Source organism: Pinus tabuliformis, chromosome 8 (genome assembly GCF_031772625.1).
Source record: "Pinus tabuliformis cultivar Carrire ecotype Pingquan chromosome 8, CPIR1, whole genome shotgun sequence".
Classification (NCBI taxonomy): domain Eukaryota; kingdom Viridiplantae; phylum Streptophyta; class Pinopsida; order Pinales; family Pinaceae; genus Pinus; species Pinus tabuliformis.
This window is the reverse complement of record NC_142294.1, coordinates 1110534120-1110560713: the sequence shown is the minus strand read 5'-3', so window position 1 is coordinate 1110560713 and position 26594 is coordinate 1110534120. Positions and strand designations below refer to the sequence as shown.

At 38.0% G+C, this 26594-nt stretch overlaps 1 pseudogene; it reads right to left on the bottom strand.

Annotated features, from left to right (window-relative positions):
• Positions 1-19281: 19281 nt before the first annotated feature.
• LOC149239235 (casein kinase 1-like protein HD16) overlaps positions 19282-26594 on the bottom strand; it is an 81833-nt pseudogene continuing 74520 nt past the window's right edge.

Genomic DNA, 26594 nt, shown 5'->3' with positions numbered 1-26594 from the left:
CTAAAACACAGAAAATAAGCAATGCGAGAGCATAACACATAAAACACATATACATAGAGATTTTCCCCTCGATCCCAAAATGGGGACTACCAACTTGGTTTTTCATTATGTTCCTTTCAATGTTACAATACATATTTATACATGTTGAAGCATCCAATACCATGGACCAAAAACCATCGCGTCCAAAACCATGTGTGAAAATCATGCACAAAACCATAGGTAGGTTTTCCCAACCTAATATAGGGTCCAAAAACAAAATTTTTTGGGGTGCTGCCCTAGACCCCATAGAGGGGGGTTACCTACACCCCTCAAACCCCCTGTGACCACCCCCCTCTGCTACACAGTCGACACAACAAAAGGGTGGCCTCTGGCCCCCCTCTAATCCCCTAGTTAACTATGTGAGCTAGTTGTGGAAAGAATATAACACAACCCAACAAAGATTAACCTAGAGGTAACTGAAAAGAAGATTGTAGCTACACTAGTGAAGATGGGGGAAACCCCTTGATACCAAGAAAATGACACAAATAATGAAGTACGAGTCTCAATTTGAAAGGTGGCATAGGCCTAGGACCAAGTCTATCTCCAAATAGAAGGAATCTTCCAAAATTGTAGTAAATATAGAGGAAACCCTAAACCTAGAGGAGAAAAAAAATATCTTGTAGAATGAATAGAGCTACAGGAAGAGGAAAATTTGCACCATCAAAAAGGAAAAAAAAAGAAAGAGAGAGAATCTAAAGGTTGTTGGACCATATACTATAAGAAGAATGTCATGTTGGAAATAGAAAAGGCCAAGATGGAGGCCCATAAATGGAAGAGGATTGCAATAGAAAAGGAAGTAGAGGAAGTACAAAATTTGGAAACAAAATAGATCAACTTAGAGAGGATATGATGATCCTCATGATTCAAGTGACAAACAATAGGGAACACTTGGAAAAAAGAAAATAGAAAACTAAAATAACAATTAGAGCAATTAAGAGGAGTGATAGTAGCTATGGACCATCAAATTTCAGATATGGAAGCTTCTTTGGTAGTCATAGAAAATTTGTTCTTGGAACTAACTAGTTGCAGACAATCAACAAGGACATATTATATTTTATCTAAAATGGAAATGGTGTAGGCACCATATTTCTCATTTTGGCTAGTAAGGAGAATTTCATGTCCAAACTACCAAATGTTTCATAAAATATTGTTGGGGTTGCAGTATGGATGCCAAAGGAAGTTTGTGTGAATTCTACCTTCACAACCTTGTATTGTGACACACACCCACTTGGGATCCTAACCCCTATGTGGGGGATTTAAAAATCTTGGCCTTGGCCTCTTGGAAGGCATGAGGATATGAGATGAAACAAGAGAACATGAAGTTGCAAAATTGAGGGAAGAGTTGATTTCTCCCTATGGATTAGGGTAGATGAACCTAACCCTTAAACCATCATTATAGCTCATAATATATTGACTGAAGACCAACAAGTGGCATGAATTTGGAAGCAAAGGTGAGAGAAGTCCATTTTACACTTTGAGAATATGTTGTGACTATTAGGGGATGGAGCTACATAAGGTTTCCAAATAAGATGGAAAGCCTTTCCTTCCAACCTGTAGGTTAGAGAGCTGCATTCACCTACCATATTACATAGTTCCATCTCTAGAACACACCTCTACAAGAGGTTAATGCAAATGTTGGGAATGAATTATATTGTCTTGAGATTTAACCCCCTAATATTATTCATACTATCAAAGGAAATTAATCAAGACAAAGAAGCCAAGGAATATAAAATAATAAATTATTCTAATGGATTTTATCAGCAATGAGAACCAAATATATTGTATGAAATGCAAGAGATATTTTCAAGGAATAACAAGACAAGGATTTAGAACATTAGAGGAGAGGGTAGTTTATCAAGAGTGTGCAACATTCAAAGCTAGGGGCATGATGGTCCTACACATGGGATATTTCATAAGGCTCATCTATCATGATATTTTATCCACACCACAATTTTTTTTATCTTACATTAGCAACTATTTTGAAAAGTACATGGTTATTATGAGTACCTAGGGCCCAAATTATTAGTCAAAAGTTTGATGCTTTTGACCTCTTTTTGTGCAACTGTAGTGAATATTTGGAAGATTCTATGATAAAAAACAAGGAGAAACTATATGGATTTTATTACCTCCTATAGTGACCATCAAAATACAGGAAAAAGTATTAGTGAGAGGATATAATCCCTATAGGGATTCTATACCCTAATACGCTAATCCTTTTGTAATTAATTTCATGCTTAATAAAGTCTTCAATCAACCCAATTTTGTACCCAGTTGGGTTTGCCAGAATATCTCTCCATATATGTGTGTTTTAATGTTATGTACTCTATGTGAGATTATTGTTTTCATTTATGGTGTATTGTTAGTGCCATTTGCACACATGGTTATGTTAAAGAGTTTCATCCTATAATACCCACTAGTATTTAATGAATTTCAACAACTCACTATTTTACTCCACCCATTATACTCTGAGATTGAAGATCAATGGCAATCATCTCATAGTTGTTTCACTTACATATGAGGTTTCCAAATTGGTTTACTAGAGTCTAGTGGAATGTTGGGCATATTTAACATTGTAGGGTGTTTTTCATTTTGCCTAGGTTGTTCCCCTCTCCTCTTAGAAATGTTTTTTTCTTCTAGGAAAATTCAAGGTTAGAGTTGGACGTTCATGAGCCTATATATATCCCCCAAACCAAATGTAATTTATGAAGATGCACCAAAATTTTGCGTAGTGATATGGCATCCACATAGACTGTGCACACCTCCAGCAGTGTGTTGTAAGCACTCCCTACAACAACCTAATCATCCATCTAATTTTTGTTGGTCCATTGCCTGTATAATCAATGCACCAAGTCCTTAAAACTCTTTGTTTCACTTCAAAATACATTATAAATGCATTATGGGCAGTGATGAGACAAACTTTTTATTTTGCTCAATTTCAACCAATTAATGCCTTCCAACCATATATTTGGGTCTCTTTATTTTCTTGGGCATGTAAATATAGATATGCAATCCATTAATTGCATCATATCACTGATACTGAACTATGAATTCATAGATGTGTCATTGAAAGAGCCAGATATAACTTTTTGTTGTAAATAAAGATGTGTGTTGGTCTAACAAAGTCAAAGAACATTGTGCATTGTGCTTAAATGAGACACTATATTATTTCTTGATTGCAATGTGATGGCAAGATGCAAATGGTTAATCAAGTATTTTGTTTGAAAGAGGGCTACAGAGTCTTACTTCATTTTGCCACTGAAAGAGTTGTAGAATGTTGTGCGAAATTTGGATTACAGGCAGCTGAGCAATGAAGCATATAACAAACAGAGTATACTTTCTTTCCATAGGTTAGCATTCAATTGGCCCAAAATTTCTGTCATATTTTCAAACTAAGCAACATAATCAGTTGATAAATAATAGTTGAACACATTCTCAGCCTACTTTTAGTTACAAAATTCCTAAATTTAATTTCATTCAGTGGAATATTAGTGTTGGTGAAGTGGATAGGCCATAGGCATATTGTTTACATATCAAATGTGTAGAGAAAGTCCAAATAGTAGGAGGAGTTAAATTGATAAAATGGAATGGAGGAGGAAAATAAAAGCATAAAACAAAGAGTGGTCAAACATTAAAATAAAATAAGATCCAAATGATGAATTTAAAAGTGAATGGTTTTAAAATGAGAAAGTAGAATGGATGAGGAAGATAAATGCATAAAATAAAGAACTGTAAAAAATAAAAAGAAAAACAGACTCAGAAAAAATGACGAATTTGAAGGGAATTACATGGCACTAGTAAAGGACACTTAGGAAGTGATAAGAGAGAATAGAATAAGAAAATTAGTTGTGATTGAGGAAGTTAATTAAAAGAAATAATATATCAATAAATGGGTGGAGGAACAAGAAGTTTGGTAAAGAAAGTCAACTCAAATGGAGAAGTATTACTAAACAATAAAAATGCTTCAACTAGCAATTAAGGGAAGAAATAATTTTTGGATCCAATCAAAGCTCTAGAAGAGGGGATGAAAGATGTGTGCTGAATGATAAGGAAATAAGACAATTACAAAGAAAATAATGGAGGGGGAATAAGACATTTGGATAGAAGTGGAATCCAACACATTGTTTGCATATAATATTCAGAAAGAAAGCATGATGGATGTAATGTCCAAGGAAAGATAGTTCACTTGAAATAATAGAAAATATACCTCCACAATGAAAGGATCCATGGTGTAAAGACAAAATTAGACAAGATGTAGGTACAAGTTAGACTTAACCTCTATTCAAGGCATGCAAAGATAACTAACATACTTTCAACATTCACCTGGTTGTAGAGGATATGATTTAGAGCATGCCTTGTAGCACACATGACCAAGGCATGCCTCCCAAGACATGGAGTGAATTGGGAGACCTACCAAGTGTAGAGTTACACTTGGACCCCATGGATCACAAACTAGAAAGAAAAAAGAAGCTGTGTTAAAAGAAGTAGAGTAAAATCTATTGTGCAATGCCAAACTATTTGGTGCTCAAAACTCGTCAACCAAAAATGCCACATTCAGTTTGGGAAGATAAAGTTTACCTTTTATACATTCATATATGTTGAAGACTAATGAAAAAAAGTGTAAATAGAGACAGAAAAAAACTGGGACTAAGATGTACATTCTTATGACAAAAAAAAGCATGCCAATATGCAATCGAATGTATAAAAAATGAACACTTCAGAAACATTGATATGGAACGAAGGAGTAAGAAGACATATAGACAATTATACATGAAAAGAAGATTTAACATCATAATGACTTGTTAAAGAGAATGTGATGTTGCATCATTTAGAAGTGTTAGAATAGGAGGAAGCTTTCAGGAAACAAATCTAAACTATGATAGCCTAATAAATGGGAGAGGAACAAATGCCTTCATAGAACTATAATCCATAGGCACATTAGAAAGGTCATAAAGGTAGACATACAAGAGAAATTATAATTTTATAATTTGACATAGTTCTTATAGCAATAGTAAAATATGATCCTTGCATCATTTAAAAGTGTAAGAGAATAAGAGGAAACTTTCAGGAAACAAATCTAAACTACGATAGACTAATAAATGGGAGAGGAACAAATGTCTTCAGAGAAATACAATCCAAAGGCACATTAGCAAGGTCATAAAGGTAGAAATATAAGAGAAAATATACTTTTATAATGTGACATAGTTCTTATAGAAATAGTAAAAGATGATCCTTGAACGTGTAGGGAAGAACATATCAATAAGTTAAGGCTCTAAAAGTTGTGTTGTGAAAATTGAATTCAGCTAGGCAAATGGCCATAGGCCATATTTCATAATAGAGTCTACAAAATAATCTTCAAAATAGTTACAAAAAGACTAAAAGTAGTCCTCAAAATATAATATTGAGGGAAACAAGTAAGCTTTGTGGAAGGCACACAAAATCTATTAGATAATGGCAGCTCAACTTTGAAGGGACTGTACACGTGCAGTGGGAAAGAATAAATGAATGATGACAAAATTAGACATGGTTATCTCTAAAAAGTGCTTATAGATTTTGTCTTTTCTTAAGGTTTACTAAGTAGGTCAGAGTTGTTTTTCCTTATGATCATTTGCAGTGCTAATTAGTGGGTATCCTATAAACCTACTCCAAACTTAGGAAAGGGGCATGCCTATAAAGCAAATACCAACATAAAATTATTAGCACTTAACACATGTATTATACTGTCATGCACAAGTAAAAAAAATTACCACTACAATGATGTCAGTAGAGTCTAATTTTAAACTAACATCTATGATGATACAATGATACACCAAAAAATCTTGTTAAAGTGCACTAACTTAACACTAACAGATCCAGACAAAATAGATTTGGAGTATTGGTTCAGTGAAAATTTTGATACAAATAATTAAAGGTGTAGTTATTACAAAGTTATGTAGTTCATTGAAATAGATTAAAGACGTGTTAAAATGAAAAGTTTTGATCCAAAGTAGCATAGATTATCATAATACTATCTATAAAAAACACAATATATGCAATTATCCCTTGTATGCCAATATATTAATATATTTAAAAACATAGAAAAAAGAGCTTTAGGGAGAATAGATTATTATAATACTCTATAGAAAGCTTCAATATAAACACCTATCCTATACCAATATATATAATGATGAAATGAACTATGAAGATTTGATACTTAGAAGGAATTTGGCATGCCCAAAGTACACCAATACCTTTGTACATACTGTAATCATTGAGGAAAAAAAATCGAGTTTAATGAGTATTACATGAAAGTTTATTCAAAATTGATAGAAATTATGTAATAAAGGGAGAAAAACTCACCCAAGAACTCCTTTTGATCTAACAAACTTTGGAAGCCCATCAAGAAAAGCCAGGTTGTGTTTGTACTCTAATTTTTAATACCTCAAAAGGAAAAAGGAAAATATCAACAATAAATTCTATAGATGCAGATCCTACCAAGTAGACCAATGCCTTGTAGTTAGCAGTATACTAAGGCCCTGCAATGTCTAATTAGTACTTCTTAAAGAACTCATAAAACCCAAACTTGCAAGTACCCTAAGCATAGGGTCAATCTGAAATTAACAACAAAAAAACCAAAAAGGGATGTGAGAAATTTAGTTAAGGAAAGGATAAAACATTGAAGTCAATAAAAGAACTTAGAAGATTAGAAATCATATTTCCATATTCCCATAAAATTTCTTTTAGCCAAAAAATATTCTTGTAACCATGTCAAACTTTTAAATAAAGCTAACAATAAGGTTCATCTTTTGTAGGGCACAGACAATTCAGAGTCTCACTCACATCAATTTTTTGATCACAAAATATATTCAGTAACCAGAAAAAATTCCAAAATGACATGTAGGCTATTTGATTTTCTAATCTAAACCTTCTTGTGTTCAAAAATAATCTATTAATTCAAGGCTTGTTGAGCATCCATGTCATCCAAGTCTTCAATGATAGTGAAGAAGATCCATGATCCAAATAGGGATCCTCTGTTTCAGAAGCCTTGCTGAAAAATTAGAATGCATATTTTCCCAACAAGTATATCAGGTGTCTGTTCACTGGTTCTTGAGTTAATACCTTTTGAACTTTTATAGATTCTTTCCCCACATAATATAGGTTACATAATGAGAACCTTTTCAAGCATTAATGGAAAAAAAGAAAACATCTGATTAATGTAAAATAGTAAAAACATTTTACATAAAGCTTGTAATATGATTTGTAAAACCAAAATTTTAATCATTGAACAAAACACTTCCTAAACCCACGAGGTATTTGAACTGGTGACATATTGCAAGAAGTTCCTTAACAATGAACCTATTCATTATCAATCCAAAGTCCCACGGGTGAACGACAACACTTTTTTGTTTAAAGGGCTCTACTGAAATTTGGGGTAAGTTTTCACAATTGTGAAAGTAAGAATCTTGAAATAATAGGTATGTGCTCTATAATAAGTAGGTATACAGTCTAAATTTTAACACTAGACAAATCTTAAGGAAATTTAGCAGGCATGCTCTATATACTTTGGACTAGACACGTGTTGGAGCAATGTAGCAAGTTGTGAGGTAATGTAAAGGACAGATCTGACTTTTGTATGTCCACAAGACTTAAAATATATAGACTAAATCTCCATATTAGCTACTTGGTGATAAAATATGTAGGTAAACCTCTTACTATATATTCCTATATTGATTCATGCAATAGATAATAAGGCAGGGAAAGTGAAAATCAAACCAAAACTCAGATCATTGGGCATCGAGGCCGCAGAACAAACCTTAAAAGTTAGAATAATATTCATGGGATTAGACTGTATAAATTATAATTTTGGATTATTTCAAGGGGATGTTCCTCGAGTTTAGATGGGGTCACCTCCCTGGAGTTGAGATGTGTAATGCATCCCGTAGGATTGGGAGACACATCTCTAGGAATGGGAGATGAAATATGTGTCTCTTAGCAGATTCACGTAATAGATCATGGGGCATAGAAAGTGAAAATTAAACCAAAAATCAGATCATTGGGCATGGAGGATGCAAAAAATCCTTAAAAATAAGAATAATATCTATATAGACAAGTTCATTTGGATCAAACATTAGAGAGGGAAGCATGTATACATATTTTCCAGGTTCAAGTATCCAAATTGACACCATGAAGACTCTTTATTTAAGGAACCGGGGTATTGTAGGTTATACAAATTCATTTCCACACGGGAACATGGTACTTGTTAACAATACAACAAAAATCTAATTAGAAACTCATAATTTTGTTGGCAAAGGAAAACAACAACATCATTTAATAGGAATCACAGTTCCAACCACTTATCCCTCCCAACGCTCCTCTATTGGGGCTATAAAAAATTCTCCTATAGAACAACAAAGTTTCACTTCAATTCTAGTCACATCACACCTTGAAACCCATGCTTATAATTCTTGGAAGGTTTAATGAAATGAGATAACATTCCTATAGAAAATAGATGGATCATCAAGTAATCAATCCTTGTGTGGACAATTAAATAATTGTTTTAGTCTGGATAATATTCCAATTGCTAAGAATCATAGGTGTTAAAGACATTTTTGGGCACTGCAACCCCAAGCGTAAATGTCCATAAACCAAGGGCTCCTAAGTCCCTAAAGGTGTTGTTCCAACCCCTAGAATAACAAGGTCAACTAATTACAGAACCTCCCAGAATTTCTCCATGAAGAACTACTCAGAATTGGTCAAAACTGGACCATTTCACCTGCTCCATAGGCAAAGTGCGTTGCATCCCACCTAAATACACATAGTAGGTGCATTGAATGTCAAAAATCCCTTCTATGGGGTGTGATGGGCAAGAAGGGACAAATGGCAGGGTCAATCTGCAAGGTGGAGAAGCATGGAATCTTCCAGAAACTTCTCTTGTGACACTTGCCTCTCTGAATTCGACCAGGGATGAGTAAGAGATCATCAATCTCCAAGTGGAATCAAGAACTATCAGAGGGAAGACACTAATCAAATATCAAGCTGACTCACCTCCCTTGCAGAAATCTATATATGGATCCCTCATCCCAGAGATCCAGAGGCTGGAATTTTGTATCTTGTAAGGAAGTGCTGTTGGTTTCTTGAGGCAATATCATAGTGTTGGGTGATCTAAGCTTTTCATGAGGTGAAGAAGAGCTTACTTGCTGAGAGGATGATACTGGGTCAGAACAATCGGTTGTAATTCTCTTGGCTCTTTCTTGATTATCAATAAAGCTATTCAACTTTTCCTCCATACATTTGTGTGATTGATCTTTTATGCATTTGTGTGGTTAATATACATCTGATCCTATATTGCTTATGATAATAGATCTATGTTCTCGTATAGTGTTATGCTGCTTTGATTCTACAGGTACTCTATGAAGCTGGGTACACAAGAAAACAAGTAACAAAGGACTATCAGAAGGGAGAGGAATTGAGCAAGGAACCAAGCGCAAGACAGAGGTTGGTCTCCTTTATTCTTCTCTCATCTATCTCTCATAAAGGAAAACGAAAGTAGTTTTAGTTTGTTTGTTTCTAAGGTAGCTACCAGCCTTAGTGGGATTAGCAGCTCTGCATAGACACTATTCCCGGTAACAAAATGGCGACTCCACTGGGGAGCAAGTAGATTGTTTGTTCATCTACATTTGTTTACTTTATAAACTTACAGACGGAGCCTGAAGTCAAGCTAGCTAGCCTTCAAACTACATTTGCTATGCAAGTGTAAAGTAGATCAACGCTACTTCAGTTAATCTCTGGGTTTTGTTTATGAATTAAATGATTGATTTACAAGCTTTCTAATTGCCCTCGTGGTGGTTCTAGTAACCTCCTTAGATCTACCCCTGTGATTAATTTACTGATTACCACTTGCTTGGCCTAAATCCCTGAACTGAATTGCAAACTGTGACCCGGAATCCAATCAAACTCTCGTCCCTGGTCCAGCACACTCTCTGTTCTGTGAACTTCAAATGTAGAGCACTTCCCAAGTGTAGTAGGTGCGTTGCATTTCAGTTTCACTGTGTTACGGGTGCCCTGATCAGACAAGGCCTTGTTCCTAAATTTTGGTTTCTGTGTTCACTCTTTTCAGCTCTATTCAGGAGTTTTGTTGCCTGTAGTCAATACACCTCTGTTTGAAACCCCTTTCCTTGCTGTTATTCCGCCTCCATTGTGCAAAGAACTGTAAATGTTTTTATGTATTTTTTAGTCATTTTCAGTACTCCTTTACAAAGAAGTAGCGTAATTGTACTGTCATTTTTTGATTTGAAAGTGTCGCAAGTGTCATTTTCAGTCATAGAAGAGAATCTGATTGTTCTTGATAGTCGATTACACTGTTACTCTTGTATTTGATCTGAATTAGTAGTTTTTCTAGTGTCGAAAGCAAGTTTTCAATTCCAAATCGCAAAGTGTTGTCATTGTCCTCATTTTGTTTTGAAAAGAAACTTGTTAGTAATTGTTGCTTTGGAAAATAATTCAGATTTGCGCTTAGCTTTCTTTTTATCATTCACACATTAAGAAGGCTGAAAACAAATACATGCATGTGCATTTGAATTTAGACAGTTTGTTGGTTTGATTTAGGACAGTGCACATAGTGTGTGCTCTATGATCTTTGTTGAAAGAACGCCATCTCTCTTTCCTTAGTAGCTAGGATTTTCATTGTAGAAAGAAGATTAAACGACTGTTTATCATCTTAGATTGCATTTTAGGAATTGTACATCTACATCACGCAGTGAACCTAAAAGGCAAATTTCTTAAGCAAGATCAACTATAAAATAAATTTAATGAATCTAAAAACGCTTTGGAACCTAACGCACAACATCTAGAATTCTAGGCTAGAGACGTATTCCGGCGTCGTGAAGCCTGGTAACTGTTGTTTTCACTATTGGTTGGGTGATTCCTCCACTTTGAGACGATAAGTGCCAGTACGGACTTGTGCTCCCACGTACCGTCGAGTATATTTTGGGAGACCACAATAGGCTTTATCCTTTATCCATAGGAAGCTGTGTCTGCCGCCCTATCGATCACAATGCACTGAACACAACATTCGGGAAGATTGACTGTCGTACCGTAAAAAGTATTCTGCAGTTTTGCGATTGGTATCCCTCTGTCTAGATTTCTAGAGCAGTCCCTTTCGTTCCTTTTCAGACTCCTTAATGGAAAAGGTCCATCTGAGCACTTGTCACTTCAGGCTCATTAAAAATCGAAGGCGACTAGAGTCATCTTTTATTTTTTCTCGACTCTTAAAAATTGAAAAAACAAGTTGTGTCAAAGCGTCTAAAATTTATTTTAAACGGAATAATCATCACCTTTCCTACGTTGATCTTAATTTGAGAAAAATGGAGTCCACCAACCAAGGAGTTCCCCTTGGAGGAAATCCTAGTCCCTTCTCCTCTTGGGGAGATGTTGGTGCACCCCATATGGCCACATTGTCTCTTCCAGGATTGACGATCGGCTTGCCCGTATGGCTCTTCTCGACTTCTGTCGTTCAGAACATCGTAATTCCTGAACAATCAAGTTAGCAACTAAACGACATTAGAGTTACCCCCCAACCCTCTACTTCCTCCAATTATTCCTCTCCTCCTTCCTCTTCGCTTGATGAAGCTGGTAAAGCCCAAAATCAAGTAACTGAGAAGAAGAAGGAGAAGAAGAAGAAAGAGAAGAAGAAGAAGGAGCCAAAGGCGAAAAGGGGCAACCAAGCATCGTCTAGCGAAAATCCACACACTACACCGACCAGGCCTAAATCGCCATGTGTCATTTGCAAAGGAGACCACTTCCATCGAGATTGTCCTTGCATCCCTCAGATCTTAAGGGACTGGTCTCCTCGTTTGCACAATCCGGTGTCATCAACCTCTGACGATCATGTTGAGCATACACCGTCAACTAGTGAAAGTGAAGCCCCTGGACAAAAAGGAAAGTATAAATTTCCTTGTAAATTGTGTGAAGGCGATCACGCCGTCCACCGTTGTCCCTTCTTAGACGAAGCTAAAAGAGTCTTGGACAACCATCTGGTTTCGCTGTTACGGCTTCCTCCTGGATATAAGAAACTCTTGCCGAGTCCGTCACTAGTTGAAAATCCGGCTAACACGCCCTTGTGGTCGGCCAAAGCATCTATCGTTGAAGATAAACCATCTGAATCCATACCAGACGAAAGTCAAAAGGTCGAGGTGGCAGTTGACCCGGTCGTGCCTTCAGAGGATCAATCTTCAGATGATACAGTCACCGAAGAGAACAAGAATGACACTGTTCAAATTCTCTTCGTAAACACAGACTCTGATGAACATGGGGGCAGTCTACCCATTCCTTTACCATAGGAAGGAAGTCCGTCAGAGTCATACCCGTCCATCTATTTAGTCCCACCTCCAAGCAACCTGGTTGTTTCCTTTGACTGGAATCTATTAGGCAAACCCTGTTTACCGGCTAGTGTACCGTTCTGAATCATCGCTCAAGTATATAGAATGGTTATGGTCGGTACCATCATAGATGAAGGGGCTTCTGTGAGTATCCTTTCCTCAACTGCTTGGAAAGCGCTTGGTTCGCCATCACTTTTGCGTGAGATGAGAAATCTAACAGGCTTTGACAAAGGAACCAGTCAACCGTTAGGGATCCTTCCCGATGTGCCTATAACATTGAGAGGGAAAACCATTCACATGAACGTAATGGTAGTCCAAGGACCCCTGGATTATAATCTACTCCTTGGACGAGACTATATTTATTGCATGGGAGCCATTGTCTCCTCACTCTTTAGAGTAATGTGTTTTCCGCACGAAGGAAGAGTGGTCAAGCTCATAGACCAGCTTTCATTCCCCGGTTCACACATAGCAAATAGTCATATACCATCCCTGAATGGTCTTTTCATGCAAGGAATGTCTCGTCAATCCCCAGTCTGTCCTCCTGATGAGCGCGAGTGATTCGGAGGGCATGACTGAAACCCAGGGGGCATGCACCCTGGCCTGTTTCGACAGGAAAACTTCAGGTATAGGGTAGGTTTCCGCGAAGGATATCTGACTAGTCTGACACACCCATCCGTTTAGGAAAAGGGGATTAGACTAGAATAAGATTCCCTCATCAAATTTATGTGAGTGGAGGCGTCTGCGCCACTCACCTTTGTCTATTTCGGTAGACATCGCCGAAGAAGTGTTTTGTTTGTGGCACAAATAGAACAATCTTTGGTAACCTGAAAAAGGTAGGCCTTTCCCGATAAAACAAATGTTTTGTCTGCAAATTGAGGGGTAACCTGAAAAGGTAGGCCTTTCCTGATAAAACAAATGTTTTGTTTGCAAATTGAGGGGTAACCTTGAAACTCTATTTCACTATACCTGGGGGCATGCAAACCTTTTGGCATGCAAGCGAAGAGTGACCATTTATTTTTTAAATTTATAGGCCCTCTAACCCTTTAAACTCGTAAGATTGGTCGTTTCCTAACTTGCATAAAGAAAGGATGTGGGGCAAAACTTTGAAATAATGTCGTTTTTATATATGAGACATCCTTATTATGCGACTGGATTAATCGAGCAGTTTTAATGTGGAATTCAAGATCGTTAAAAAATAAACATAAGCAATGAGCAAGTGTTTCCCCCAGCATTTAAGCTCATTAAAAAATGAACCAATTTCCGGTGAATAACCATCGTGAATGTATTACTTCAGCTTTTGAAGCCTTGGTCGTGTTCTCATCATCACCTCCACTCTGTATTGGCCGATCATTCACCTCCACGTGATTGTTTACCCCTTTTGAGGAACAACTGCGAAGAGTGATCTTGTTAGCCATCCTTGTGACACTGTCATGATTGGAAAATTCCAAACCTTACTGGAATCAGCTACTACTCGAATCTATCACTCGTTCCTCAAAAAACGAGTCTCCTTTAAGCTCTTTTCAACTGACTCGTAAAATATGAAAAGATTGTCGAGCCATTGGCCTCTCCAGCTCGTTAAAGTGACCGGAAGTGCTATCCCTCCTTTAGATTTTAATCTTTTTGGACCTGAGGGATTATTACACAAAAAGATCGAGCGCTTGTCTTGTTCGGCTCGTTAAAATTACCGAAAATTCATCCCTTTCGTATTATTTTATACTTTTTCGAACTTAAGGGATTAGATGACGAAAAAGGATTTTGGAGTTTCCTTTACGTTCCTTTTCAGACTCTCTAAAATTGAAAAGGACCGAGTTATCTTTGTCCTTAAACTCGTTAAAACCTAATAGCGACAAAATTGTCCATAACAGACAAGAACGAGTTTCACTATCGCTAGGCTCGTTAAAACATAGCGATGGGTTTTCCCGAAGGGCAAATTATAGAACAAGCATATGTTATCCTCCTCAAGATTGACAAAAATAAAGAGGTATTGGTCAGCAATGACTGGGGAAAAATTGGGAAGAAAACTTGAAGAAACTTTGTTGGTAGCAAGTCGCTCTTGAACATGACACTTTCACTCCGCATCCGAGTCGGGTTGGGTTGTTCCATTCATTGGTCACATCACCATGGTTCCATCACACCATCCAAATTTGGGGTTAATGCTACCAATCCATCATGTCAGTGTCGCCAATATGTTCAAGAGAAGTCACTCAGAGAATTCACCTGTGTCTCACCCACTATAATACATTTTCGCTCCATTCTTTCATGACCACCACCCTGAACCGTATATCACCAGATTGTTTTCACCTCCATTAAAATCATTTGCTCCATTCCATGTCATTGATGTAGGATTCACTAAGGCCCTCCTATGATAGATCGCTTCTTGTCGACATCAGCTCATTATCCAAGAAGTTGATCTAGGAACAACCCTTTCAGTACTTTGAAGCTTGCATGCCTCAATGGCAAGTTTCTCACTTCCAGTGACAGTTTTACATCAATGGCCTTCGACCGAAAGATTTTACGTGGTGTATGACACCAAGTCCCTTATTCACACCACGTGAATTGTACTGCAGTACCTTGAGGATCATTATCATTATTGGTGATTCCTCTCGCGCCTGTTAACAACTTACATCATTGGTTGGTAATCAGGCGATGTCTTTCCATGTTCGACTCCAGAACATCTCTCACATGGATCAACTTGTACTTTGAGTGAAGATTGAACGAGATTGAAGACCCCGGATATAGTTTCATCCATCCGGGATGTGATATATATTTAGGAAAATAAAGACATCAAATGTACATCATTGTTGCACAGATAATCATCCAATATAAGGGATGATGGCTCTACCAGAATCATCAGTCTACACTCAGACAATTGTTTGTCCTATGTACATGAAAATGAATTTATAAAGCTGAGCATGGGAATGCCCGCCTGAGCTAGATCTTGAAAATAAAATGAAGATAATGTGTTGTATTGTATCTTATTACAGGTCGCCTCCTAGCTCGAAAAAACTTCGGATCCTCATGATAAAGCATTTCACCCGACATTAAAAGATTAACAACCTCATGCTTTAGGGGGCAACTGTTATAGACATTTTTGGGCATTGCAACCCCAAGCATAAATGTCCATAAAACAAGGGCTCCTAAGTCCCTAAAGGTGTTGTTCCAACCCCTAGAATAACAAGGTCAACTAATTACAGCATCTCCCAGAAGTTCTCCATGAAAAACTACTCAAAACTGGTCAAAACTGGACCATTTCACCTGCTCCATAGGCAAAGTGCGTTGCATCCCACCTAAATACACACAGTAGGTGCGTTGCATGTCAAAAATCCCTTCTATGGGGTGCAATGGGCGAGAAGGGACAAATGGCAGGGTCAATCTGCAAGGTGGAGAAGCATGGAATCTTTTAGAAACTTCTCCTGTGACACTTGCCTCTCTGAATTCGACCAGGGATGAGTAAGAGATCATCAATCTCCAAGTGGAATCAAGAACTATCAGAGGGAAGACACTAATCAAATCTCAAGTTGACTCACCTCCCTTGTAGACATCTATATATGGATCCCTCATCCAAAAGATCCAGAGGCTGGAATTTTGTATCTTGTAAGGAAGTGTTGTTGGTTTCTTGAGGCAATATCATAGTGTTGGGTGATCTAAGCTTTTCATGAGGTGAAGAAGGGCTTACTTGCTGAGAGGATGATGCCAAGTCAGAACAATCGGTTGTAATTCTCTTGGCTCTTTCTTGATTATCAATAAAGCTATTCAAATTTTCCTCCATACATTTGTGTGATTGATGTTTTATGCATTTGTGTGGTTAATATACATCTGATCCTATATTGCTTATGATAATAGATCTATGTTCTCGTATAGTGTTATGCTGCTTTGATTCTACAGGTACTCCGTGAAGCTGGGTACACAAGAAAACAAGTAGCAAAGGACTATCAGAAGGGAGAGGAATCGAGCAAGGAACAAAGCGCAAGACAGAGGTCGGTCTCCTTTATTCTTCTCTCATCTATCTCTCATAAAGGAAAATGAAAGTAGTTTTAGTTTGTTTGTTTCTAAGGTAGCTACCAACCTTAGTGGGATTAGCAGCTCTGCATAGACACTATTCCCGGTAACAATAGGTACCAATTAGGCCCCCACCCATGTCCTCTATTGAAGAAGAACAATTAGGAATTCTTCCTAGTGGACAAAATTTGCAGTTAGATCTGCCAACAACTACCACTGGACAGAGTTAGTGGATTTCTCTATGTCCTTTTTCCAAAACGTGCATCAAATATTCAATTTCCACCTTTTCAAAATCAATCCACTAAGTTGGATATAAATTGCCCAAGCATTACCCAAATGGTTTTAGAAGACAAATCAATTAGAATTAATAAGGATACTAGATATGGGATGATGGAAGGTGGGTTTTCAAATTATCTTCACTGTCTTGGAGTTAGCAAACAATTATATTCCAGTCTGAGAGTAACTGTGTTCCCTAATGTTCTATGAGGCTCCAAATTTCTTAAAGCAACCTAGGATTTGCTTGATGAAGTCGTGAATATTATCAAGTTCGGAAAGTTTGAGTTAGCCAAACATCATAAATCACAAACAATATTTGGTACTATCATTGACAAAGAGAATACTTCTAAAAAAATGGCATAAAGAATGGTATAAAAGATACAAGTGAAACTTTTTTAAATTCAGTGTAAGAAAGCAATACCTCCCATGATATTGAGATCATTATGGCAGAAAGACGAGAGATTCAAATAAAGAAGGAAAAACTTGTGCTATGCTTGATGAGGTGCACACTATTTTTTCATCTTGATGTTTTAATTTTTATCCCTTTTGGTCCCTAATAAATCTAGAGTTAACATGAATCTACACTAGTTTAGTGTAGCAAGAATAATTGTCATAGTTTAGCACAAATAATTGCTAGAGACTTTGATCCAGCCAACATTTATCATTCAAGATCTTGATTATAGAATAAATGTAAATCAGTTCTATTTCCATATAAAAAATTGAAAGAAATGTAACCTAGGCCTTTGTAATTGTAAATATGAGTCCATACCAAAAACCCTGGTTGGACCATTAGTGAAGCACTTACTTTCAACACATATACATACTAGAATTTAATATTAAAAAAGGATTGATGGTAACTACAGTAAAAATAATATCATTGCCACTAGATTTAAGCATTAAATTTCACTTCACTATTTTCTTTGAAAAGAGTAGCAATAATAAGATAAACCACATGTCGAAATAAAACCATCAATAACCTAGACAAATTCGAAATGTTCTTCATTATTAATATGTTCAAAGAAACAATGTATTATTCATTAGGCATGGCTCAACTCATTCCACACTAGATCCACAAAACAACCATGATGACTAACAATTGTGCACTTGGACATCATTTAAGGAACATGCATGCACCATTCAAGACTTAACAACATAAGATGTAGAGGTGAGACTTTCTATCAAATCTATTACTTCTTGCATAGTTGTAATGTTCCCAACATTTTCTTCTTGAACACTAATTTTGAATTCCTCCTCAAGAGCCATTACTATCTCTACCTGAAAGTGTATAGGATATGATGTAAGCCTAAACCCACAATGAGAAATTAGCACAAGTACATGATCAAAGATCACAAGTGCATCGTAGAGTGAGAGAGAAAGAGCCATACCCATGACCATAATAATGCTCAAGATAGAGATTCACATCAATGACCATCAAAAGACAGAAAACCACTTGATATATTAATTGTAGTCTTAAAGAATAAGTCACTTGAATAAATGATCAAAATGATGTTTCTTCAATATGATCAAGATGATCAAGGGGTAGGTTAGTTTATTCAATATAGGGTATGGGCCCACTATGATCACTAATTTAACCTTGTGACTAGGTCAACTTTAAGCTAAACCTAGAAACACAAAAATAACCATAAGTGAGGTTGGTCTTCGCCTCAAGTAAATATAACACCACCATTTGAACACATGCAATAGTTTTCTATTGCAAAATTAGGAATTCCAAAGCTCCTCTCTTTATTCCTCAACCTTATGGCCGATGAAGTATCTCTTTTTATTTGTCCTCTTCAATGGAAATCCACATCCCATTAGATCATGGATACTTCATAGCCATCTTACAGATCTTCATTTCAAACCACATGAAACTTCCTCATCTGTAAAAAAACCCCATACCACTGTGCTCAAGAAACAACTGAAGGTCTGCACAATGCATGAGTTGTTTTCCATTGAATTTCATCCATAACATCTCTTTGATTTTATCTACAAAGAATTTTGAAGAATTCTTGAAATTTAGCCCTAGTTACACACTAAAATTAACTTTTTGCCTATTTATCTTCTATTTAAATTTTCTCTTAAAAAAAGAACCAACAAACCTCAATTGAAAGTTGGATTCCATTTCTTGCATCCCTGTATACAAAATGGGACAAAACTTTCAGAAAGTAGGAAAAGAAAATATAAAAAGTAATAGTGGGGACACTTGCACACTAGATAGTTGAATAACACTTGGTGGTCTGAAAAAATGAAGGAATATATCTCCATGGGTAACAAGAAGAAGCTGGTTGCTATATTGATAAGCATAAAGAGATACATAACACAAGGGATACCCTTATTTATGACAATAAGATGCATAAACCCTAACCTTAAGCTTATATTGTGATTATTTACATAATAATAGAACTAGTCACCACCTAGACATGACCAATGACACAAAATATTATGTTCCTTAAAATGCACAGATCATAGTACATCCAAAAATAGAAATATATAGCAAATAATAATAACCCAACCCAAATGAGAAATTATTAGCCTACCCTTGGACATAAGCACCAAAAAAGTATTATTGTCCTAAAATTTATGGACATATCATACAACATGACAAAAGTGAAAATCAATAGCACAAAATAATAATGTAACCCAAATAAGAAATGCTTAGCCTACCCTTGCACATAACAACCAAAGAACTTCCATTTTTAGCACCAGCAATGACACTGATATAATAATTCTTTTCCCATTGTTCCATAATCCAATCCTGTTGTAAAAGAAGCATAAACAAGTCAATTGCATGAAATTTGAATTTGTGGAATAACTTCTTCGTTTAAAAACAAAGAATTGATTTGATCTCAATTCCCACTTATGTACAATAGGATCATGGGAATTAAATGTAAAATAGAGTAAGTCATATGATATGATAATAAACCTTGTGAAGTAAGAGAACAAAAATATCATAGACTTGAGAAGTGAACCCTATGCCTATTGGTCATAGCCAAACTTGGCCTAGATTTTGGCAATTAAGACTCTGCATTTTGTGGGGCGGAGCGTGCAATTGAGCATGAAGTGGACCGCATAGTGAAGAAAGAAGTGGACCACACAGTTGAGCATTTTGAATATACCACACAATGTCATAAGGGCAGGTCAAGGCCCCTCCTTTTTGTAAAAATGTGCGATTTTGTAAGGGATTAATGGTTTTGGGACCATAGTTACTTGTTTTAGGGAGTCCATGGTATTTGGACCATGGAATTTTGATGATGTAACCCTACAATGTAATAGTATATATAAGTTAAAATAATAAAAAGAGAAATAAATTGAATTGATCGAGATCAATGTTATGGAAAATTATTGTGATATGTAATTTGGTAGAGAAGGCGAGGCTTTGTAGCTGAGTGCTCAGAGGCCTAAGTCTGCAACTGAGTGTGCATACAAGTTGCAGCTTAGTGTGTAGGCCAAGAACTATTTTTTGTTCAAAGATTTATTATATTAAGAAACATTTCTTGTGGACATAGCCCTACACTTGGGTGAACAATGCTAAATTTGTGTTTTGATGTGTATATAATCTTATTATATATTGTAAAGTAGCAGTTATTGCAGTTGCATTTTACTTCAGCACAGTGATGGTTTATATGGCATGTTTAAGTGATTAATCTAATGTGGAGAAGTGGTTTATAAGTACTAAGAATAATATAACATAATAATACCACATCTCCCAGTCCCTCAGGGCTGCAGAAACCTAGTTGTGCATCCTCCCATAGTCACTTTGGGTGAGACTACGATCTTCTTGCAGGTCGTTTTCGAAAGGGCCAATGATTGAGGGTTTTGTTGGTGCACAGTATAAATTGAACTTAAGTCATCCCAAACCACGCCAACAAATGGTTCTGTTTTTGATACTGGGATATGTTTGAAGGAGATGTGGATTGGTACCTGTCGAAGAAGGAGATAAGATTGGATAGACCTAAAAGAGAGAGATCTTGCAGATCAAGAGAATAAAAGCCCCCGTCTGATATTCAAAGCTTGGTTAGAGAAGTATATTTTACAGTTCAAGATGAGATTTTATTCGCTTCATTTCCTATCGACATGTACGAGTGGATATCGAGGTTGACCGAAAGGAAGAGTTGTTTTAAAGGTGAAGAACCTACAGTGTGGACCCTTGAACTCATATAACGAATCAAAAACACTAAAAATAGGATTTCAAGGGCTATCGATTTCTGGATTGATAACATCTTGGGAGGATTCATTATTGAGTTCGCTATAGACTCGATTGTGTCCTACAACAAAGCATAATGATGATTCTTCAAAGGAACGCGAGGTAAGTATTTAAAATCTATGAAACTTTGGATTAAGATGCTTTTGTGTGAAAAGGGAGTTTTATGGATGAAATCAGATTGCTAGTTTACTTTTGTTTGGAAGAAGAGAGATAAATCTAAGCAAGAGATCGGAGTAACGTGAAGTGGAAAGAGATATAGAGTAGACACCAAAAAAGAATCTCGTGGACAAGACCTAAAGAAATTTGTAGAGACTGATTATAGTCCTCTTTTAAGTGAATTTGAAAGTGAAAGAGTATAAATCCACCCTCAAAACCCCTAGGTAACTTTGCAGTATTCACCCTCCTAGCCTATGAGTTCGCAGAAGCCAGAATACAGTAATAGATAGGGTTTTTGGCTTTTCCCCTGCCCCTCCCCACCGCCCCTCCCCTCCTCCTACCCCTCCTACCCTACATACCTCTCCCGTTACTCCTCCCCCTTCCCCTCCAAGAAGAAGTATGACTGACAATATTAAGCTACCTTTTTTCAAAAGAAATGGATTGGAGGATTTGTAATAGTTTTGGTTTTTATGTGAAGCTGTATGGACAACGAAGGAGATCAACGATGAGAATATAAATAAAGCACAGTTTGTTACGACGTTCCGAGATAGATAATTTACATGGTATATGAAGTATTCCTATAATTAGAACATAACATCTACAGATATTAAAACAATATTGATAAAAGAGTGTAAGAAGCCAAAGTCTGAGTCGTAGTGCATCACCGAGTTGAAAGAAATCAAACAAAAATCTACTGAGTCTATTTGGGAGTTTGATCAGAGATTTAAGGTGTTATTGGATCAAGTAAGCTTTGACATAGCTCTGCAACAACATCAAGAATGGTTTATAGTTGTGTTTCTATTGTATATCAGATTTCCATTGATGCAAAAAAAAGATAGAAAGTCAAGTTGATGCTCTAAAAATTGCGATGAAATTGGAAGCTTTGCCTATAGGAGATACTAATGCAGGCATTCAACAAATTTAGAATCAACTAGCGAACCTAACCCTATAGATACAAGACATGAATAAAATCAAATAAGTTATAGAAGAAGTATGGTGTACAAAGTGTAGATCGAAGAGCCATTCTAAAGAACAATTCCCTATCTTTAGAAATTACATGACTAGTGGGGAACCGAATCCCTTGAATGTAGGATCTAGTTTATGGTAAGAAATGTGTAAGACTAGAGGCGAAAATCATTCATAAGACTGTTACTTGTTACATAAATATGTACAAATTCTGAGGAATCTATAATGAAAATTCTGTTGGCTTAGTTGGACCTGAGCCAGGTTCAAAAGTGATTTAGCCAAGCAAATCCTGGTACTACTGTCCCTTTCGGCAACAGTCTGCGGAGCGTGGACTGAGGTCTCACCCAAAGTAGTATGGGAGGGTGTTGGAACGAGGTTTTGCTCCCTGGGGATGTCTGATATGAGGTGATTGGAACACGGTCCAACCTTCACACTTACTATGCTACACGCACCTACGGGCACCCCGCGCCCTATGATACTGTCTTCACGCAGGTCTAGCCGCAGCATGACCCGTGTTATTTACCCAAGTCTTCCTTAATTAGTCTCTGTTAGCTGATTACTTAGATTGAATTCACATATAAACATTCATACGATTATTCATCAAGTGTGTGCAGTAGATAAACAGAGTAAAAGTAATGCATAACATCAAAATACAAATTCAAGAACAGATGCACAGAGTAAACTTCTCTTTATTATCTTTTAATCCAAAGTACAGACCCGACTCCGCTTTGAGCACTTAGCTGCAAGGGTCCGTGCACTTAGCTGTGGACTCTAATAGGCCTCTACACACTCAGCTACAGAGCCTCTACCTACTACTACAACCCAGTACACTTCAGATCTCACTCTTCACCTTGAACCATGCCTTCGCTATTCTATATATTCTTTTCTAAGCTTAGCTATCTTTACACTTAGAGCCTCGCTCTATTTATACAATCTCATGGTCTGCGGACCATGGGTAGGCTGACACATCTTTACATTAAATTACAACTCTTAGGGTGGACAACCCTATGACTCGATTATACAATTTTACTCTATGCCCGTACTTCATGGAGTTCTACACCATCTTTGACCAAAACTTGGGCTTTAAGCCCCAAAACCTGTTGCAGGGGATCCCATTCCCAATAGCCCCCAAAAAAAATCATCGTGACTCGTCCTGAGTCACTCTGCTGGTACGACGATCTTGCCTTAAATTGAACATCTTGTCATGAACAGTGACACCAACGGTCACCTCCTAGCCTACCCATGTGGTAGCGCAGACCCCTCTACATGGGCACGACCCCTGTGACATACTAATCTTGCGTGCAACTTCCTTATCACGCGGCTCTCCCATAGACTCTTTTATAGTCCTGCACTCTCTTTCAACTGCTCGGAGCGCTAAGATTGTACTCCCTACGGCTAGTCAGGTGGTTGCAACACTTGTGCAAGGCTTCAATTCACCTTCCAGCCTAGTCTGCGGGCACTCCTCAATTACCCTAGCGATAGTTAGAGCCACAAGTTCTTCCTTATGCGGTGCGCTCGCTTGGTTACTTTGTCTAGTAAGGTGCGGTCGCAGCCATGGTAGCAGAGTCACAAATGCTCGATTGACAATCTTCTAGTGTAGTAGTATTTGGTCTTGTCATTCTTAGTTTTATCAACGTGACATGCTTGCGTGATTTCGTTTTCCAGTTTTTTGATCTCCACGTCCATTAACATGATTTTCTTCCTCAGTCATACTTGATCTTCTTCGAGTTCGCGAAGTTTATGGTTCCCTCACTGAATGGCTTCCTGAATTTGCATATGTTCGTCCTCGCGTAGTTGCCTAATTCCTTTGTCCTGGTCCTCGCATACTGTCCCAACTGTGGGAGCTATTGCGTGAGGATTCATTTCCTCCAAAATTATGGTCTCAACCTTGCTCTTCAGTTTTAAAATCATCTCCGCACTCAGGTTTTTGAACATGGCCCTGTAGGCCCATCGAATCGCTAGCACGCATAGGTCCCAATCAGTTCGTCTCACCTGGTGAACTCTGTTCAGGATTCCACATATCTTCGTGAATGCTTCTACATGGAACATTTGTGGTGCACATTGCCTTTCCTGCTACTTTGTCCTATTCTGGTGTGCTCGTTGCCCCACACATGTCTGTACCCATCGAGACAGGTGAGAGAGCAAGTTTTTCCATCCTTTCTGACCAAATTTTGTTCGAAGCTGGGGGCTTTCGAATCCTAGGCACATCATCCTTCTACATCCACGCTAGTCCTCAAAGTTTCCTTGATGTGTACCTCACCATCGTGCAGTTGTTGCGTCCAATGCCCATTTCAATGCATCGAGCCGCTACTGTTCTAGTACTGCGCTTTCAAATTTGCTTAGGAATTCATCCGCTGTCATTAATCCATCATATGTCAACAACTTTCTTTCCTCTATTGTCACGGAATGCAGTGATCGAATCATCATGTTGCAATTCAGCTTTGTCATTTCATGCAACCGATTCCGCCATCGCTCTACTTATTTTTCCAAATCCGAAGTGCAGGAGCTTTTGAACTCCCACAAGATCCTCCCATCTGTAGTCAGATTCACCCAATCCTAGTCTTGTGTAGTTATCTTATAAATACAATCAATATCATCATCGCACACTAGTTCAGTGTAGTGCGCTCCTTCGACTGGGTCCAGTGGGACTACTATGCGTAGTGACTTTTTCTCGAAGATGATTTTACACTTCTTTAGGTTGATGACTCCATTCATATCGGTGACCCAGTCTATTCCTAACAACGCGGGATAGGGATTGCTATCATCAAAAATTTCTATTACTTCAAAATCTGCCTGTGTGCTTGCACCTTTAATATCAACTGTTACCCCTTGTAACCTTCCCATGGGCAAAACCTTCTATTGGTTCACCATTCATAATTGAATAGGGGACCATTGTAGTGTGGGCCTGCCCATGCGTTCCCATGTTTGCTTTGGCAATACATTCACGTCCGAACCCAGAACTGGGATTACCTGATCCATTTCATACTCACAAATCTGCACAGTCCACCTCATTTCCCTTCCAGCGCACAATGCATGCTTTCCCAATCTCCTGACTAGGTGGGGTTCTCCTGCCCTCGTACACCTGGTGATCAGCTCCTATAGTCGTTTAACCACCTTGTTTTCACGTAACAGGTTATTGCATGTCTCTAGAAAGGTAGTGAGCATTGAAGGATCCATTCATGGCTCTGGTTGATCCATGCTACTTGAAGTGGAGGCCTCCGCGAAGCTCTTCTTAGCTTCCATGAATGTATCCTTTACGCATTCTAAGTCAAACTCGGGTTCCTTTGCAGGAGCCTTGCGAACCCATGTACTTTCCTCTAGCTGCTTCCCCGTTTCTTCTCCCGTTGCAGTATGCTTCTAAGCATCATGTTTACATTCAGGTCTTCTTCGTGCAGGTCAAACCTCATCATTTGTATATTTTGAGTCAGGGGAGGCTGGAATACCCCTTTTTCATGCATCTTTATGATCAATGTAGGGCAGTCTATTGTTTCATGATCAAACTAAGCACAATACGTACAGGATATCCTTGTTGGGTTGGTACAATCGTGGGCATAGTGCCCTGGTCCTCCGCAATTGTAACAAATTAATTTTTTGCAGCCTCTTCTTGGTCCCATTCCTCCGTGTCCTTGACCTCGCCCCTGAAATCCAACATGCTCCATCCCCACATCTGGGTCGAGGGTTCGCATTTTGGTCTGCATCCTATAGGCTGGGGTCCGATCCATCATTAGCTCATAACTGTAGCACGTGCGCTCATCGTGGCCTATCGACCTCCAAAAATTTCAAAACAATTGTTGGGGTGTCTGTGTATATTTCTGCAGCAAATGACAATTGTCCGTCATGTATTTTCGTCCTATCTAACAAATTGTGGGTGCCACACTCGGACTTTCCTGCACCCCCGGTCTCAACAGCATTGGCCCTCCTCTTGCCAAGTAGTTCGCGAATACTGGGCAATGATCCTTGTCATGGCCTTGGCCTTTGCACTTTATGCACCATACTTCCTCATGTGTCTCTGGCCACGGTGCCCTATCCTACTTCAAGCTTTGCATTTCCAAACACAGATTCTGCAGTTGCACGTGGATTTTTTAAAATCCCAACCCAGGCTCTTGTATCGGGGTCTCATGTAATCTCATCACCATCTCCAATGCGTCGGCCTGGGTAGAAATTTTTTGCTGTGACAACGATGTCCTCAAGTGGGGTGTGAGAGATGCTACAAACCATGCATGATGTTGTGCATCCGTTAGCGTCATATTTGCCTCGCGGATCATACTCTTCAGCCTTTGGTCCAGATCCCAGGGGGTCTCACCTGGAAGCATTGCGATCTCTTTAAACCCGATGATTGACTGCATCTCTGATTTTGGCCTACTAAATTCTCTGTTCAATGCATTTTGGATCTTTGCTATCCCTGTGTTTGGGTGGTCATTAGAGTGTTTGATGTACCATGTTAATGTGTGATCCTGCAATGTGCTCACCAATGTAGCCTTCTTAATATTGCCATCTATGACACCTTGTGCTTCCCATACCACTCTTACCACAAACCAGAATTGGTGTGGGTCCTCATTCCCTACCCCTCTCAATACTGGTAGTTTGATCGTGCTCGCCAT